Source organism: Rutidosis leptorrhynchoides, chromosome 2 (genome assembly GCF_046630445.1).
Source record: "Rutidosis leptorrhynchoides isolate AG116_Rl617_1_P2 chromosome 2, CSIRO_AGI_Rlap_v1, whole genome shotgun sequence".
Classification (NCBI taxonomy): domain Eukaryota; kingdom Viridiplantae; phylum Streptophyta; class Magnoliopsida; order Asterales; family Asteraceae; genus Rutidosis; species Rutidosis leptorrhynchoides.
In genome coordinates, this window is record NC_092334.1 from 647492901 (window position 1) to 647511578 (window position 18678).

The window sequence follows — 18678 nt, forward strand, 5'->3', positions numbered from 1 at the left end:
CTAAGATGAGCAAATGCACAGCGGAAGATTTCTTTCGTACCTGAGAATGAACATGCTTTAAAGTGTCAACCAAAAGCTTGGTGAGTTCATTAGTTTAACATAAATAATAATTTCATAATCTTAATAGACCACAAGATTTCATATTTCCATTTCTCATAAACATACATCCCATGCATAGAGACAAAAATATCATTCATATGGATTGAACACCTGGTAACCGATAATTCATATACAGTTTAATATATAATATTCGAATTAATTAATACGTATCGTGACCCGTATACATGTCTCAGACTCGATCACAACTCAAATTATATATATTATTGTAGAATCAACCTCAACCCTGTATAGAGAACTCGATCTTTACTGCATATAGAGTGTCTATGGTGATTCCAAATAATATATATAGATGTGTCGATATGATATGTCAAAACCTCGTATACGTGTCCCGATATTTAAAGTGCGTAAAATAAATAACAGAAATAAAATGACGATAAATAAAGTGCGTAAAGTAAATAACAGAAATTAAATGACAATAAATAAAATTGCGAGAATATAAATTGCGATAAAATAAATTGCGATAATTAAATTGCGATAAATAAAATGTAATACGGAATTAACAGTTAGCTAGGAACAGTTAGCTAGGATTTTGTTAGCGTGGTTTCTTAATAAAATTTAATATTGTTAATTAGTCTGTTTCTAATCAATTTTTATTGTGTCCATTATTTCTTCATTATGCCACTTGTTGGATTCTGATAGGTCAAAATCCAAATATGAAATTGAATTTGAATGAAAATAGTTATTCTTTGGTGAACGGATACGTATCTCGGTGGTTGTAAATAGGATAGTGAATAACTGTTGAATCAGATTCGAAGAATATACAGTGTAACTTATTAATGTAAAATTTAAATATTCCTCGGGTATTACCTACCCATTAAAATATTTTCACCATTAACAGTTTGTACAAAAGAATTTTTAATTACAATCTTTTTGAAAACATATATACATATATATTTTCTTCAGATGTAATCATGGATATAATGAGTCAATATGATATTAAACTCATTTGATTTATCGTTAGAACAAGAATATATATATATCTCTAACATTAGAGATTACCTAATCGCTATGTCGAACGAAGATAAATGATGTAGAACGCCATGTAGAACGATTATTATACTCGAGGTACAGAATGAGATGTCGAAGCATGGATTGTTGATGGTACTGATGCTGTTATTGATGGTACTATTGGTGTCGGTGATGTTGCTGAAGCTGGTACATTTTGCACCATATTTTCCAAGGTACAACTCGGGCGCGAAGCTCATTGACTTCTTCTATTACGCCGAAATGATTGTCGGTTCGGACGAGCGGATGAATGAGGTTTAGAATTTTAGATAGAATATAATCGTGACGAGCTACCCTGGAAATGAGGCTGAAAATGGTGTTTCGGATAGGTTCGCCGGTAAACGCTTCAGATTCATTGTCAAGAGATGAATTCGGTTGGTGGAAGGGATCGCCTTCTTCGCGTCTCCATTGATTAAGTCGACTACGAATGCATTAGATGAATTGGGATGGCTGATTGATTGATTCATTCTGGTGACATCGCTTTCGGAGCTTAGGTGGATATCCATGTCAGAATAGCTGTCGGAATAACTATCGGAATAGCTATCGAAATCTGAGGGACTCGAACTGGTTGAGGGATTCATCTCGTACAATCAAATAAAGGATTTTCGATAAGAAATAGATTATAGGATGTAGATTAATACCTTGTAATACATAATTTACATATGCATATATAATACTAAAATCCCATAAGTTACGGAGGAATCTACGAAATATGTCAGACGACGTTACAGTAATAGATACGCTAAGATATGAAGTAGCAGATACGCTAAGATATGAAGTTTGTCTATACACTATTCATGCAGTCAATGCAGTAAAACGTGTCTAGACTAAGAATGATAAGCAAATGATTCTCTAAGAATGATAAGCAGGTAATTTTTGACACGAAATGATAAGCAAAACTTTTGACATGCAGACCAGGTTCAAGTCCAGACTCCTTAAAGTAATCTAATAGCTATTAAGTCGAAGTCTAGACTCACTAATGCATCCTAACAACTCCTAGTTAGACACACTAATGCAAGACCTGGTTCGCTACGACCACCGCTCTGATACCAACTGAAAGGACCCGTCCTAATTCATCCGGACGAAGTCCATATCGATTATAAACGATTCACAACAGTTGATTACATCGCGAGGTACTTGACCTCTATATGATACATTTTACAAAAATTGCATTCGTTTTTGAAAAGACAATCTTTCATTACATCGAAAGTTGACAACATGCATACCATTTCGTAATATATCTTACTATAATTGACTTAATAATAATCTTGATGAACTCAACGACTCGAATGCAACGTCTTTTGAAATATATCATGAATGACTCCAAATAATATCTCTAAGATGAGCAAATGCACAGCGGAAGATTTCTTTCGTACCTGAGAATGAACATGCTTTAAAGTGTCAACCAAAAGGTTGGTGAGTTCATTAGTTTAACATAAATAATCATTTCATAATCTTAATAGACCACAAGATTTCATATTTCCATTTCTCATAAACATACGTCCCATGCATAGAGACAAAAATATCATTCATATGGATTGAACACCTGGTAACCGACATTCACAATATGCATATAAGAATATCCCCATCATTCCGGGATCCTCCTTCGGACATGATATTAATTTCGAAGTACTAAAGCATCCGGTACTTTGGATGGGGCTTGTTGGGCCCGATAGATCTATCTTTAGAGTTCGCGTCAATTAGGGTGTCTGTTCCCTAATTCTTAGATTACCAGACTTAATAAAAAGGGGCATATTCGGTTTAATAATCCAGCCATAGAATGTAATTTTAAGTACTTGTGTCTATTTCGTAAAACAGTTATAAAAACAGCGCATGTATTCTCAGTCCCAAAAATATATATTGCAAAAGCATTTAAAAAGGGATTAATGAAACTCACTTAATGTATTTTGTAGTAAAAATACATATGACGACATTGAACAACTAAACAATGCAGGGTTGGCCTCGGATTCACGAACCTATATTATATATATATATATATATATATATATATATATATATATATATATATATATATATATATATATATATATATATATATATATATATATATATATATATATATATATATATATATATTAACACATATGATTGTAATCGAACAAATTTATATTATTAGTAATATACTTGTTATTTTAATAAATAATATGTTATATGTTTTAAATATAGTGTTATGTACTAATTGTTATTTGGTAAAATAATACTAATACTAATAATTAAAAAGTTGTAGTAATGATAATAATAATATATTGAAAATAATGATACATATAATATTAATAATACTAGTAATAAAAATAATGATAATAATTTAATAATGAAAATAAAATCATATTTAATGATAATAATAAAAATAATAATAATAACGATACTTTTATTATTATGATGCTTTTGATGATAATGATAATTTTAATTATAATGATATCTTTAATAATAGAGTTACTCTTAATAATAATAATAATAATAATAATAATAATAATAATAATAATAATAATAATAATAATAATAATAATAATAATAATAATAATAATAATAATAATAATAATAATAATAATAATAATAATAATAATAATAATAATAATAATAATAATAATAATAATAATAATAATTTTTAGAACATAGAACTACCTCATAAAGGGTTAAAAAAATAGTTGACACCAGCAAGACTCGAACCCGCGACCTCACACTTAACCTGAAACACTCAACACCATTCCTCCATCTCAAATTTTCTGTTATATCATCAAACCCAACCATATTTAACCCGTCCACTATACGATTAATTTGGCCCAACAGCAAGGCAGCCCAACAAGAAAACTCGACCCAAGTTGATAATATAGTTAATATTTAATCGGCCCAACTAGATGTGATACATGGAAGAATTTCGTGGTTTTGGTTTGGTTCCAAATCGAACGGCAGGAGTTGCAAAAAAAATATGTGGTCGTCATCATCATTTTCACAACCATTCGCGTTTCACTTTACCATTCGAATCATTATCATCGTTATCATTTAATATCAAATCATCATCAAGTATCATTGATCATAGTAGTCACCGTATCAATATATTTATTTCTTTTCGGTTAAAATAGGGTCATAAAGACTGCAGTAGCCGCAACTTTAGGTTGAGTGGGTTGATGAAAGTGTCAATCGTGAGTGGTTTTTGGTGACAATAACAGCAGCCCAGTTGCTGTAGCAGGTGGCGGTGGTGGTGATTAAATAGGTGGGGTAGCGGTTTCAACAGAAAAAAAATAATTAGCAGCGTAGCAGCAGCCTGCGTGATCTACTCCTAACAGGAGACCTGCTCCGTTCTCTCTCATCACAAACCCATCGTTAAACAAAAACAGAAAAAAAAATGTACAGTAACCATTCGATAGAGGTGATTGATGGTTGTCTTGGTGGATTGAAACAAACGTACGCAGCAGCAGTTAGTTGTCCGTGTGGTGTTGTTGTGTCGTTCGAATAGAAGCATAATCATGGTAATTAAAAGTGGATCTCAATGGTAACCGATGGTTATCAAGGTGACTAATGGTTGTGATGGTTTTGGTTTGGTGATCGTGGTGGTGTTCTTGACATAAAGGTAGCAGTTTCAGAGCATCGCTAAGATGATAAGGATGAATGTTTTTTTTTCAAATTTTGGGATGAAGTTTATATCGAAAATAGCAGTAGCAAGTTCACGATGGTTTGTTGTGGTGGTGGAAGATGGCGATTTAATGGTGGTTTAAGGTGGTGGTCATTAGTGTTTGGCTTAGTTTTTATTGGACAAAAAAAGAAACAGAAGAAGAGAAGTGTAGATGTCGTGCATAAAAGAAAAAGGATGGAAGAAGGTGGTGACTATCATGCCTAACATATATCCATACATATATATATGTACACAGAGACAAGATTTATATAATATAATTATATTATAATATAGAATATTAATAATTCATTAAACAGTAATCGAAATAGTAATTGAGGTGATTAGCAGCCATCTCTTTGTCAATTTATGCCGACACTTAACTCGGGTATTATATCGTGTCCATTGCTAAACAGTTAAGGTATAAAGTTGTTCCTAAAAATCCCAAATTTTTAGATTAAATATATTTAATTATTCCACTCATTAACTGTTTGAAACCTGACCAAAAAGATTCGGTAATTATTTATTTTCTATTCCAATTAATATGTACGGAGTACTAAAATTTAAACTAAAAAGGTAAAAATATTTTTATCAAACCTAAAATCTTCGTAATCAATTTACAGTTCAACTTTTACTTCAATTCTTCCTGAACATGTACTATATCTATATTAAACGTCAACCGAGTGTTACTCACGTTTACTAATTAAGTACGAAATCATTTATTTTTAATATATTCACATTCTATATATATAAACAGTTTTAAAATAGCAAGTTTGATTACTAAAACAAATATATTATATATTTTAAACAAATAGATTTAATATAACTTCATATATTTACAAGTAATATTTATATACATAATTATATATATAAATATATACCTATATATTTATAATAATAGTTTTCATTACATCGCATATTATTTTTCATATTTATTTTCAACAATTAAATCATATATGATTTCAAATAATATTTTCAAATTAATGTATATGTATCTATTTATATATAGTTGTTCGTTAATCGTCGAGAATGGTTAAAGGTCAATTGAATATACAAAACAGTTCAAAGTTTTTGAGACTCAACATTACAGACTTTGCTTATCGTCTCAGAATCATATAAGAATTAAGTTTAAATTTGGTCGGAAATTGCCGGGTCGTCACAGTACCTACCCGTTAAAGAAATTTCATCCCGAAATTTGAGTGAGGTGGTCATGGCTAACAATAAAAATGTTTTCATGACCAATATGAGTTGATAATTAGAGATTTATCATCATTGAATAATAATGATAAAATGATTCGATTTTTCTAAGAATACGAATGAAGCTATCGCAAAAGAGTGAATTGAAGAAAATAAGATTTTTCTTAGCTTTTGACGTAAACAGGGTTGAATTCCGGAATTCAAGGGATTTATAGAAAATCTTCGAAATCGAAAAGATTTGATTCTTCGTTGAGTAAAGAAATTAAGATCTCTATAATTAAATACCGTGATCTGCCTCGATTACACTGTCTGATACTTCCATTATAAATCAAATTCTTCCATTCCATTATTCTCACCATTCCTATACTTTCTTTCTTAGTCCATACATCCAAAAGATTGTGAAATGCTTAATCCCGTTTTAATCCTTGATATTTTCCTAATTATCGTTTCTGTCATCCTTCTTTTCAATCTTTCTCCAGAAAAATCTGTTTACTTCTACTATTACCTTGGGGAGATACTATTCTTAATTCTATCATGTCTTTATATTGCTATTCGTATTAATATTCACGGTTTGAAACCTCCGTGTTGTTATTGGGCTTTATATTTTCTCTTATATTTTGGAGTACTTGTTTCCGTCTTCTATAATCATTGTCATTCACAGTTAATGCTTTCTCTTATTTGCTGCGATTTAGACTCCCTTTCTATTTCAGAGCTTCATGTTTTGGTTTTCTTTTTGCAAATAACGGTCCAGAATTCATAGGTGTGGAGTTTCGAATGAGTTTAAAGTTTTGAACAAGAAAGAACGTAATAGCACGATTTGATTTGTCAAATTACCAGAATATCCGGAAAAGATAGAACTATCAAGAAAATATGTTCTTGATATGTTTATATATCAGATAAAATGTAAGAGTCGTGTAACATGGCACATGATGATGTTAGAGTCTGTGAATCATCACGTTTCATTAGAAACTCAGCATAAATTACTCTAATATAATCACGTTGATCAAGTGTCATTATATTATACTAACTCATGCATCAGTTCCTAACATTACTTCAATAACATTCATATTTTAAGCTCGAAATTTTACAGAATATAGAAACTAACAGTTTCTATATGATGTAATACTGATAGCACGAAGAGATTAATGATTTTAGATAAGAATAGTTATATAAAAAATATCTCCAGAAATATGGGGGATATTTATAATGAAAGATACGATAATATCTCGGAATATCTAAGATCAAAGGATGATAGAAACTATTGTCTGCAAGGGTTTAGAGTAAGGAGCAAGATATTCACTAAAGACTTTAGCAGACATTGAATCATTTGGATTCTTTGAAGTCAAACTTATTCTTTGTGATTTGTCCACGGCTTTCTTCATAGTTTCGCATAATCTGCTTTTCGGTACTAAATTTTCTATTAAATGTTTCCAATATAATGATACACAGGAAGCACGAAGAGGTATATAATTTTGGACGAGAATCTTTATGAAAATATCCTCAGAAATATCGAAGATATTGATGATGATATTTTAGAATTTCTAAGTTCGATGATTGATGAAGAAAGATTTTTTTTTTTTCGCAAGATTTTAACATGAGTACGGAGCTAGATATTCGTGGAAGGTTTCACCGGATCCAGAATTACCTGGTTTCTTTGAATCTATGGTATGGTCCTTGTATTTGTCCTTGGTCACCTTCGTGGTTAGCCCAATCCGTTTTCCAGTTCTAATTTTTCTGAGCTTTTCCAACATACTATTCTTTATCATCAAACTTCCGATGATTAAGGTCGTTTACGGATGTCTATGGTTTCTGCTGCTTCATTTAGCTTTTTCAACATTCATAGTATTGATTTGTGACTGAGTGCTTTTCAGAATTTCAGAATGAGAGATCATAATTCTTAGAGATAAATGTCATACATATAACTGTTGATGTAGATATGCTGTGAGTTTTCAAAGTACTGATTGTCGATTTCTCTACATTTACTGCTACCATATTTGAATCATTGGTTATCGATCCGAGGTGATTTCAAGAAAATTGTGTTTTTAGATGATTAAACGCTGACGGTAATATGGTGGAATATAAAAAGTTTCCCGGTAACAATAAAAGAACATACATATAAATCAAGGTGATAATAAGGTTGTTTCGAACGAAAAGTCGAAGTTGATTTGCTGAAGCTGTGATAAAATTTGCTACTTTGAAAAGGAATCACAAAGTTATTTTTGCTAATAGATGTCAAAGGATCTGACGCGGCTACGTGTTAAACTTTTACTCAGTTGCCGAGAGTTTCTCAGGTGCAATTCTATATACATAAATCTTTCTTTCCGTAGACGAAGTGCGGTTGGTTCATCCTCTCGATCGAGGTGTTTTCAAGAATCATGAAAGGTTTGAACGCAGATTGTAATTGTCAAGATTTAAACGAGGTTTAAGATGAAATCAAGTGGCAACTTGAAGAATTGTTTAGTTTCATATGTTATAATCAATATTTTAATTCATTTTAATTGTCCAATGTTATTAGTCCACAGTCAATAGTCCACAGTTGACAGTCCAATAATTCATATATAGTTTAATATATAATATTCGAATTAATTAATACGTATCGTGACCCGTATACATGTCTCAGACTCGATCACAACTCAAATTATATATATTATTGTAGAATCAACCTCAACCCTGTATAGAGAACTCGATCATTACTGCATATAGAGTGTCTATAGTGATTCCAAATAATATATATAGATGTGTCGATATGATATGTCAAAACCTCGTATACGTGTCCCGATATTTAAAGTGCGTAAAATAAATAACAGAAATTAAATGACGATAAATAAAGTGCGTAAAGTAAATAACAGAAATTAAATGACAATAAATAAAATTGCGAGAATATAAATTGCGATAAAATAAATTGCGATAATTAAATTGCGATAAATAAAATGTAATACGGAATTAACAGTTAGCTAGGAACAGTTAGCTAGGATTTTGTTAGCGTGGTTTCTTAATAAAATTTAATATTGTTAATTAGTCTGTTTCTAATCAATTTTTATTGTGTCCATTATTTCTTCATTATGCCACTTGTTGGATTCTGATAGGTCAAAATCCAAATATGAAATTGAATTTGAATGAAAATAGTTATTCTTTGGTGAACGGATACGTATCTCGGTGGTTGTAAATAGGATAGTGAATAACTGTTGAATCAGATTCGAAGAATATACAGTGTAACTTATTAATGTAAAATTTAAATATTCCTCGGGTATTACCTACCCATTAAAATATTTTCACCATTAACAGTTTGTACAAAAGAATTTTTAATTACAATCTTTTTGAAAACATATATACATATATATTTTCTTCAGATGTAATCATGGATTTAATGAGTCAATATGATATTAAACTCATTTGATTTATCGTTAGAACAAGAATATATATATATATATATATATATATATATATATATATATATATATATATATATATATATATATATATATATATATATCTCTAACATTAGAGATTACCTAATCGCTATGTCAAACGAAGATAAATGATGTAGAACGCCATGTAGAACGATTATTATACTCGAGGTACAGAATGAGATGTCGAAGCATGGATTGTTGATGGTACTGATGCTGTTATTGATGGTACTATTGGTGTCGGTGATGTTGCTGAAGCTGGTACATTTTGCACTATATTTTCCAAGGTACAACTCGGGCGCGAAGCTCATTGACTTCTTCTATTACGTCGGAATGATTGTCGGTTCGGACGAGCGGATGAATGAGGTTTAGAATTTTAGATAGAATATAATCGTGACGAGCTACCCTGGAAATGAGGCTGAAAATGGTGTTTCGGATAGGTTCGCCGGTAAACGCTTCAGATTCATTGTCAAGAGATGAATTCGGTTGGTGGAAGGGATCGCCTTCTTCGCGTCTCCATTGATTAAGTCGACTACGAATGCATTAGATGAATTGGGATGGCTGATTGATTGATTCATTCTGGTGACATCGCTTTCGGAGCTTAGGTGGATATCCATGTCAGAATAGCTGTCGGAATAACTATCGGAATAGCTATCGAAATCTGAGGGACTCGAACTGGTTGAGGGATTCATCTCGTACAATCAAATGAAGGATTTTCGATAAGAAATAGATTATAGGATGTAGATTAATACCTTGCAATACATAATTTACATATGCATATATAATACTAAAATCCCATAAGTTACGGAGGAATCTACGAAATATGTCAGACGACGTTACAGTAATAGATACGCTAAGATATGAAGTAGCAGATACGCTAAGATATGAAGTTTTTCTATACACTATTCATACAGTCAATGCAGTAAAACATGTCTAGACTAAGAATGATAAGCAAATGATTCTCTAAGAATGATAAGCAGGTAATTTTTGACACGAAATGATAAGCAAAACTTTTGACATGCAGACCAGGTTCAAGTCCAGACTCCTTAAAGTAATCTAATAGCTATTAAGTCGAAGTCCAGACTCACTAATGCATCCTAATAACTCCTAGTTAGACACACTAATGCAAGACCTGGTTCGCTACGACCACCGCTCTGATACCAACTGAAAGGACCCGTCCTAATTCATCCAGACGAAGTCCATATCGATTATAAACGATTCACAACAGTTGATTACATCGCGAGGTACTTGACCTCTATATGATACATTTTACAAAAATTGCATTCGTTTTTGAAAAGACAATCTTTCATTACATCGAAAGTTGACAACATGCATACCATTTCGTAATATATCTTACTAAAATTGACATAATAATAATCTTGATGAACTCAACGACTCGAATGCAACGTCTTTTGAAATATATCATGAATGACTCCAAATAATATCTCTAAGATGAGCAAATGCACAGCGGAAGATTTCTTTCGTACCTGAGAATGAACATGCTTTAAAGTGTCAACCAAAAGGTTGGTGAGTTCATTAGTTTAACATAAATAATCATTTCATAATCTTAATAGACCACAAGATTTCATATTTCCATTTCTCATAAACATACGTCCCATGCATAGAGACAAAAATATCATTCATATGGATTGAACACCTGGTAACCGACATTCACAATATGCATATAAGAATATCCCCATCATTCCGGGATCCTCCTTCGGACATGATATTAATTTCGAAGTACTAAAGCATCCGGTACTTTGGATGGGGCTTGTTGGGCCCGATAGATCTATCTTTAGAGTTCGCGTCAATTAGGGTGTCTGTTCCCTAATTCTTAGATTACCAGACTTAATAAAAAGGGGCATATTCGGTTTAATAATCCAGCCATAGAATGTAATTTTAAGTACTTGTGTCTATTTTGTAAAACAGTTATAAAAACAGCGCATGTATTCTCAGTCCCAAAAATATATATTGCAAAAGCATTTAAAAAGGGATTAATGAAACTCACTTAATGTATTTTGTAGTAAAAATACATATGACGACATTGAACAACTAAACAATGCAGGGTTGGCCTCGGATTCACGAACCTATATTATATATATATATATATATATATATATATATATATATATATATATATATATATATATATATATATATATATATATATATATATATTAACACATATGATTGTAATCGAACAAATTTATATTATTAGTAATATACTTGTTATTTTAATAAATAATATGTTATATGTTTTAAATATAGTGTTATGTACTAATTTTTATTTGGTAAAATAATACTAATACTAATAATTAAAAAGTTGTAGTAATGGTAATAATAATATATTGAAAATAATGATACATATAATATTAATAATAATACTAGTAATAAAAATAATGATAATAATTTAATAATGAAAATAAAATCATATTTAATGATAATAATAAAAATAATAATAATAACGATACTTTTATTATTATGATGCTTTTGATGATAATGATAATTTTAATTATAATGATATCTTTAATAATAGAGTTACTCTTAATAATAATAATAATAATAATAATAATAATAATAATAATAATAATAATAATAATAATAATAATAATAATAATAATAATAATAATTTTTAGAACATAGAACTACCTCATAAAGGGTTAAAAAAAATAGTTGACACCAGCAAGACTCGAACCCGCGACCTCACACTTAACCTGAAACACTCAACACCATTCCTCCATCTCAGATTTTCTGTTATATCATCAAACCCAACCATATTTAACCCGTCCACTATACGATTAATCTGGCCCAACAGCAAGGCAGCCCAACAAGAAAACTCGGCCCAAGTTGATAATATAGTTAATATTTAATCGGCCCAACTAGATGTGATCCATGGAAGAATTTCGTGGTTTTGGTTTGGTTCCAAATCGAACGGCAGGAGTTGCAAAAAAAATATGTGGTCGTCATCATCATTTTCACAACCATTCGCGTTTCACTTTACCATTCGAATCATTATCATCGTTATCATTTAATATCAAATCATCATCAAGTATCACTGATCATAGTAGTCACCGTATCAATATATTTATTTCTTTTCGGTTAAAATAGGATCATAAAGACTGCAGTAGCCGCAACTTTAGGTTGAGTGGGTTGATGAAAGTGTCAATCGTGAGTGGTTTTTGGTGACAATAACAGCAGCCCAGTTGCTGTAGCAGGTGGCGGTGGTGGTGATTAAATGGGTGGGGTGGCGGTTTCAACAGAAAAAAATAATTAGCAGCGTAGCAGCAGCCTGCGTGATCTACTCCTAACAGGAGACCTGCTCCGTTCTCTCTCATCACAAACCCATCGTTAAACAAAAACAGAAAGAAAAAAAATGTACATTAACCATTCCATAGAGGTGATTGATGGTTGTCTTGGTGGATTGAAACAAACGTACGCAGCAGCAGATAGTTGTCCGTGTGGTGTTGTTGTGTCGTTCGAATAGAAGCATAATCATGGCAATTAAAAGTGGATCTCAATGGTAACCGATGGTTATCAAGGTGACTAATGGTTGTGATGGTTTTGGTTTGGTGATCGTGGTGGTGTTCTTGACATAAAGGTAGCAGTTTCAGAGCATCGCTAAGATGATAAGGATGAATGTTTTTTTTTTCAAATTTTGGGATGAAGTTTATATCGAAAATAGCAGTAGCAAGTTCACGATGGTTTGTTGTGGTGGTGGAAGATGGCGATTTAATGATGGTTTAAGGTGGTGGTCATTAGTGTTTGGCTTAGTTTTTATTGGACAGAAAAAGAAACAGAAGAAGAGAAGTGTAGATGTCGTGCATAAAAGAAAAAGGATGGAAGAAGGTGGTGATATCATGCCTAACATATATCCATACATATATATATATGTACACAGAGACAAGATTTATATAATATAATTATATTATAATATAGAATATTAATAATTCATTAAACAGTAATCGAAATAGTAATTGAGGTGATTAGCAGCCATCTCTTTGTCAATTTATGCCGACACTTAACTCGGGTATTATATCGTGTCCATTGCTAAACAGTTAAGGTATAAAGTTGTTCCTAAAAATCCCAAATTTTTAGATTAAATATATTTAATTATTCCACTCATTAACTGTTTGAAACCTGACCAAAAAGATTCGGTAATTATTTATTTTCTGTTCCAATTAATATGTACGGAGTACTAAAATTTAAACTAAAAAGGTAAAAATATTTTTTATCAAACCTAAAATCTTCGTAATCAATTTACAGTTCAACTTTTACTTCAATTCTTCCTGAACATGTACTATATCTATATTAAACGTCAACCGAGTGTTACTCACGTTTACTAATTAAGCACGAAATCATTTATTTTTAATATATTCACATTCTATATATATAAACAGTTTTAAAATAGCAAGTTTGATTACTAAAACAAATATATTATATATTTTAAACAAATAGATTTAATATAACTTCATATATTTACAAGTAATATTTATATACATAATTATATATATAAATATATACCTATATATTTATAATAATAGTTTTCATTACATCGCATATTATTTTTCATATTTATTTTCAACAATTAAATCATATATGATTTCAAATAATATTTTCAAATTAATGTATATGTATCTATTTATATATAGTTGTTCGTTAATCGTCGAGAATGGTTAAAGGTCAATTGAATATACAAAACAGTTCAAAGTTTTTGAGACTCAACATTACAGACTTTGCTTATCGTCTCAGAATCATATAAGAATTAAGTTTAAATTTGGTCGGAAATTGCCGGGTCGTCACAACCAGTCGGTCTAACCCGATGGTTTGAAAAGATGGAGCCCATTTTCAAAATCAGTAATTGTGCGAACGGAGACAAGTCAAAGTATGCTTTGTGTACGTTGCAAGACGGTGCACTTACTTGGAGGAACAATTATGCTAAAGCAGAAGGAATAGATACGGCATATGATATCTCTTGGGAAGAACTGAAAAAGATACTAATCGAGGAGTACTGTCCTCGAAACGAGATCAGAAAAATGGAATCTGAGTTACGTAATCTGAAGGATATCGGCGCGAATCTCAATAACTATGAAAAGCGTTTCATGGAACTAGCCTTGTTGTGTCCCGAATTAGTGCCAAACGAGAAACGAAAGATAGAAATGTTTATTGACGGTTTATCGATCAATATCAAAGGAAATGTTACATCGTCCAAACCAAATACGATGCAGGAAGCCATGACAATGGCACACCAACTCATGGACCAGATCACAGAGAGTTCGATTAAGGCACCAATTACCGAAGTCAAGACAACTGAAGGAAAGAGGAAATGGGAAGACTATAAGGGCAAAAGTACTCAACTGAAGAAACAAGAAACTTTTAAAGGTAAACAAGATGGGGCAACTGCTAGTCCAAACTATAAGGGACCCCATCCATTCTGCAAAAGATGTTACACACATCATGCAGGTTATTGCCAAGTGGTCTGTGATAAGTGCAACAAGAAAGGACATGTGGCGAAAGATTGTTATGCCACCGTTTCTGAAGTAAAGACAAAATCGACCGATGTCAAGAAATGTTATGGATGCGGGAAGTCTGGTCACTTTATAAATCAATGCCCTGATAAGGAGAAGAACAAAGAACCCGCACGTGGGAGGGCATTTAATGTTAGTGCCAGTAAAGCACGTGAGGATCCTAATCTTGTCACGGGTACGTTTACCGTTAATAATCAACTAGCTTCTATTATGTTTGATACGGGTGCTGATAGAAGTTATATGTGTAAAGACTTTAGTTCTAAACTAAAATGTGCATCATTGCCTCTAGACGATAAATATACTATTGAATTAGCTAATGGTAAACTGATAAAAGCCGATAAAATTTGCCATGGTTGCGAAATAAATCTCGCTGGTGAAACCTTCAAAATCGATTTGATACCCGTAGAATTAGGAAGTTTTGACGTAATCGTTGGCATGGACTGGATGTCCAAAACAAAAGCGGAAGTTGTTTGCACTGAGAAAGCAATCCGCATCCCTCGTATGGATAAAACGTCATTAATGATTTATGGGGAGAAGAGCAACTCAAAGCTGAACTTTATCAGCTGTATGAAGGCCCAGAAACTTATAAGAAAATGTTGTTATGCTATTCTGGCACATGTAAAGAAGATCGATACTGAAGAAAGAAGCATTGATGACATGCCGGTTGTAAGAGAATATCCCGGAGAAGAGCATTGATGATTTGCTACAGTAAACACTATTTGCTACAGTAAAATACTATTTGCTGCAGTAAAACACTATTTGCTACAGTAAAACACTATTTGCTACAGTAAATACTATTTGATGTCGACGAACTAGCAAACAAAAACAGAAAAGGTGGCCATGCGATCGCATGGCAAAAACACTGAAAACTCATGCGATCGCATGAGCTACAGTAAATCGAAAAGTACTATAAAAGGTCCGTTTTGCTCGACGAATATTTCATAAATTTTCTTCTGTAATTTATTTATATTTATATTATAATTATAATTTTAAATTTAAGTTTAATAATAATAAGGTATATACGAGAGTGTTTTAATTCGGGTTTCAAACCGCTTTAAGCTAAGGAAGTATTGGGTATTGTTCTTGAATCCAAGGCCAACCATACAGTCGTCTACCATCATTACGTCTACACAATTTACCTACAATATTGAATCGCAATATTGAACTGTGAGTTTATAGTCTCCCTTTTTAAATACTTTAAATATTTTTGGGCTGAGAATACATGCAATTTATTTTAAACGCAATAAGACACAAGTACATACTAAATTCTCCACTGAGTTAAACCGAAAATCCCTTAGCTTTGGTAACTAGTAGCTGCCAGTACATATGATATGGACTGGTGGGCGCGAATAATTGTATATGGATCCATAGGGCTTGACATCCCCATCCGAGCTAGAGCGCTAGCCTTTTAACGGACGTATGTTATTTGAGTTTAAGACATGTTGGTTTGATTGTATTAAAACGAATGGGGTAATTATCACTATAGCGTTAAGTTTAGTTACCAGGGTGCTCTGTTACGTTGAATCTATTGATAAACTTTTGATGAAATCTTGTGGTCTATCTTTATATATGTTTATGACTCGAGCAATTAAACCTATAACTCACCAACATTCGTGTTGACTTTTTAGCATGTTTTATTCTCAGGTCCTTAGAATGCTTCCGCTATGATGTGCTTGTTGCCTGCATGGAGTCTCTCATGCTTTGTACAAAGTTTATTGCATTCAAAATAAAACTGCATTGTGTAATAAATAATTGGACTGTGATGTCAACCTGTAAATTAAAGACTTATGTATTTCGGGGTTTTGCTTATACCTAAGCACTCGCCCACATGTTTATAACTTTCTATGTTTAGAAAGTCACTTATTTTAATGAATGCAATATTTTATCAAAACGTATCATATAGAGGTCAAAACCTCACTGTGGAATCAATGATTAACGTGCCGCCTCAATAGCAATTTTGACGGGTCGTTAAACACGACCTCCCACTAACCCAATAACATCCTCTACCATTCGTCTGATTCTGTTTTTCCGATTATATTACCAATCTAATTTCGTTTATCATGTTAATCGTATTCATCTTTTTCATCACAAATCTTTAAACCGGTTATCATGACCATTATCACGATCTCATCATCTTCATCTTAATCATCATCGTGTTTACCATTTCCATCATTATACGATATCATCATAAACATCATTCCCATCGTGAATTCATGTATTAATATATATCATCATCGTTTACAAATATTATTAACAATCGATCCATCATCATCGACATACTCATCAAAGCTTCGTATAATAACCATCATACTTATTCTCCAAACTATAAATGACTTAATAATAATCTTGTTGAACTCAACGACTCGAATGCAACGTCTTTTAAAATATGTCATGAAGAGGTCAAATACCTTGCAATGAAATTAACTATTATGAATCGTTTATAATCGATATGAACGGGGCATTTCAATATACCTGTACTGCCAAACGATTCAAGCAAGACTTGAACAACACCTATCTATGGCATTGTTGTCTTCGTCATATAAATAAACAACGCATTTCAAAACTCCAATTGGATGGGCTTTTGGAATCAACTGGCTCTGAGTCATTTGATTTATGCGAGTCATGTTTATGTGGAAAGATGACAAAGGCTCCTTTCTCCGGTTTAGGTGAGAGAGCTGAAGATCTTTTAGGACTAATACATACTGATGTATGTGGCCCTTTTAGAACTATGTCTATAAATGGTGAATCATACTTCGTTACATTTACTGATGATTATAGTAGATATGGTTATGTTTATTTGCTGAAACATAAACATGAAGTTTTTGAAATATTCAAAATCTATCAAAATGAAGTAGAGAATCAACTTGGAAAGACCATTAAAGCCCTTCGCTCTGATAGAGTAGGGGAATATATGAGTCAAGAGTTTTTGGACCACCTGAAGAATCGTGGGATTGTTTCACAATTCACTCCACCCTACACACCACAACACAATGGCGTGTCTGAGTGGAGGAATCGAACTTTACTTGATATGGTTCGATCTATGATGAGTCTGATTACTCTACCACCGTCTTTTTGGGGATATGCATTAGAGTCTGCTGCACGCATAATCAATATGGTTCCAACCAAGAAGGTAGAAAAGACACCATATGAGCTATGGCATGGGAAGACTCCCAAGTTGTCTTATTTGAAAGTCTGGGGTTGTGAAGCGTATGTGAAACATGACACTTCAAACAAATTAGAACCTAAAAGTATCAAATGTTACTTTGTGGATACCTAAAGGAAATAATGGGTTACTACTTTAACTACCAAGCTGAAAACAAAGTGTTTATTGCTCGGTTTGCTGAATTCTTGGAAAGAGATCTTCTCTTACAAGAAGTTAGTGGGAGTAAAGTAGATCTTGAAGAAATTCAAGAATCACAAAGTAACATACCTTCTGAAGGCACTAGCCAACTGCACGTTGAAGCTGAACACACTGTTGGTGAGCCAGAACATGTTGCACCTATACTTCGTAGATCTAGTAGAACTCCTCATCAACCTGAGAGGTTAAATCTTCTGATTAATTCAGATGAACCTCATCTAGGGGATTATGATGAACCCTCTAGTTATGGTGAAGCCATGTCAGATCCACAATCTAAAGAATGGGGAGATGCTATGAAGGCAGAGATGCAGTCTATGAAAGATAATCAAGTATGGGACTTGATTGATCTTCCACCCAATTGCAAGACAGTGGGCAGTAAATGGGTCTTCAAGAAGAAGGCTGACATGGACTGTAAGGTAAACACTTTTAAGGCTCGAT